The sequence below is a fragment of the Microcaecilia unicolor genome, chromosome 2 (genome assembly GCF_901765095.1).
Source record: "Microcaecilia unicolor chromosome 2, aMicUni1.1, whole genome shotgun sequence".
Lineage (NCBI taxonomy): Eukaryota > Metazoa > Chordata > Amphibia > Gymnophiona > Siphonopidae > Microcaecilia > Microcaecilia unicolor.
Window position 1 is genome coordinate 605881387 of NC_044032.1, and position 2655 is coordinate 605884041.

The 2655-nt window shown below is 42.5% G+C and overlaps 1 non-coding gene across 1 annotated transcript; it reads left to right on the forward strand.

Moving 5' to 3' along the window:
* The first annotated feature begins 357 nt into the window (after positions 1 to 357).
* On the forward strand, positions 358 to 430 carry TRNAR-CCG. The gene has a single exon. It is a non-coding gene; the product is annotated as a tRNA-Arg (tRNA).
* Positions 431 to 2655: the final 2225 nt, after the last annotated feature.

The window sequence follows — 2655 nt, forward strand, 5'->3', positions numbered from 1 at the left end:
CAGCATGTTTTACTTATTGATGCAATGTTTAGATCTGGACCTTATACAGCATAGACTCAAAGGTGAAGGGAAGGAATATGGAGAAGCTGATAAAGATAAGGCAGACCTGCTTATCAAGTATTTCTGTTCTCTGTTCACAGCTGGAGGGCTGGGAGCAGGACCACAGAAGACAAACACAAATAGAAACAGAGGGGTGGAAGTCCCTGAACTATTTTCAGAGAACTCTGTTGGTGAGGAGCTGGCTAAACTAAAGGTGGACAAAGTGATAGGGCTGGATGGTATACATTCGAGGGTACGGAAAGAACTTAGGGAAGTTCTAGATGCTCCTCTGGCAAACCTTTTAAACGCTTTAGAGGAGACCCAGTGGCCTAATGGATAAGGCATCAGCCTCCGGAGCTGGGGATTGTGGGTTCAAGTCCCATCTGGGTTGTAAGCCAAGTTAATCCACTCAGAGGAAAGGAAGGTGAGCAGTGGAGCTCCTCAGGGGTCAGTGCTGGGCCTATTCTGCTCAACATATTTGTGAGAGATATTGCTGAAGGGTTGGAAGGAAAGATGTGTCTTTTTGCAGATGACACAAAAATAGCCAATAGAGTGGATACTCTGGAGGGAGTAGAAATGATGAGAAGGGATCTCCAAACGTTAGAAGAATGGTTGAGGGTCTGGCAGTTAAAATGTAATGCCAAGAAGTGCAGAGTGATGCACTTGGGGTGCAGAAATCCAAAAGAAAGATACCGAATAGGAGGGGATAGATTAGTAAGCTCGACTCAGGAGAGAGACCTTGGGGTGTTGGTGTCCGAGGATCTGAAGGTGAAGAAACAATGTGACAAGGCAACGGCCGTGGCCAGAAGGATGCTAGGCTGTATAGAGAGGGGGTATAACCAGCAGAAGTAAGGAGGTGCTGATGCCCCTCTACAAGTAATTGGTGAGGCCTCCCTTGGAGTATTGTGTTCAGTTTTGGAGGCCGTATCTTGCTAAAGATGTAAAAAGACTGGAAGCAATGCAAAGAAAAACTACAAAAATGGTATGGGATTTGCGTTGCAAACCGTACGAGGAGAGACTTGCCAACCTGAACATGTATACCTTGGAGGAAAGGAGAAACGGGTGACGTTAACTTCAGAACTTTTAGTACAGGAACAGTGCTGGGCAGACTTTTACGGTCTGTGCCCTGAGAAAGGCAGGGACAAATCAAACTCGGGTATACATATAAAATATCACATGCATGTAAAATGTGTTTTTCTTGTTGGGCAGACTGGATGGACAGTTCAGATCTTTATCTGCTGTCATTTACTATATATAAGAGGTGCTAATTTAAAGAGCAGATTGATTTTTTTTTTGTTACATTTGTACCCTGCACTTTCCCACTCATGGCAGGCTCAATGCAAGATTAAGTGATTTGCCCAGAGTCACAAGGAGCTGCCTGTGCCTAAAGTGGGAATTGAACTCAGTTCCTCAGGACCAAAGTCCACCACCCTAACCACTAGGCCACTCCTCCATAAGTTGCTATGGGTGGCTCATTGTGCATGTAAAGCCTGCACTCATTGTGCTTTAACAGTAGAGTGTGACAATTTGTCAAATCCAGTAACTACCAAAAGATAGTTTTGCTTTTCTACCGTTTGTACTTCATTATATGCATTTACATCATTCACTGCTCTTGCCAAAAACTGTATGTTGGTCATACTAAATGAACAATGAAGGTTAGATCTGACCACAAGAGCTAACTACAACATTTACAGATCACTGTCATCAGAATAATTATACTTTTCAAGATTTACAGTATCTCAGTTCATCATTGCCCAGAAGATTAACTGTGATCTACAATTAGCAAGATGTGTACAATTTTGGATATGTGAAATATTCTCACAAGCACCAAATAGTGTCAATGAAGACATTGAGTGGAACAGCCTTTTATGAAAAAGAAAAACAAAACAGGGAGGGCTGTGACATCAACTGTTGGGGCACAGTTAGTGAATTGCTGCCAGAAACCAGAACAAGCTGGAGTGCCTTGTTTATTTAAATGTCTTAGAGGCATATTCAGCTATGTGGCTCTGGACTAAATGCATCTTGCAGCTTTTTCTCTAACTCCGGAAACAGTTCATCATGGAATTCAGTGAGTCAGGCTCTGGGGGATCATGCTGACAAGAAGTTTCTTGGAAGCAAAGTTGCATAAGAATAGTCATATTGGGTCAGACCATCAAGCCCAGCATCCTGCTTCCAACAGTGCCAATCCAGGTCACAAGTACCTGGCAGAATCCCAAATAGTAGCAGGATTCCATGCTACAAATCCCAGGGCAAGCAGTGGTTGCCCCCATGTCTATCTCAATAGCAGATTGTGGACTTTTCCTCCAGGAACTTATCCAAACCTTTTTTAAATCCAGATATGCTAACTGCTGTAATCACATCTTCTGGCAATCAGTTCTAGAGCTGCACTGTTTGTAGAGTTAAAATATTTCCTCCTATTTGTTTCAAAAGTATTTTCATGTAACTTCAATGAGTGTCTCCTAGTCTTTGTACTTTTTGAGTGAAAAATCGATTCACCATTCAATGTGGAAATAACCCCAAATACAGTTACATAATGCTAGATTCCAGATTAGGGTTCACCACCCAGGAAAAAGATCTAGCTGTTATGGTGGACAATATGTTAAATTTTTCGGCTCA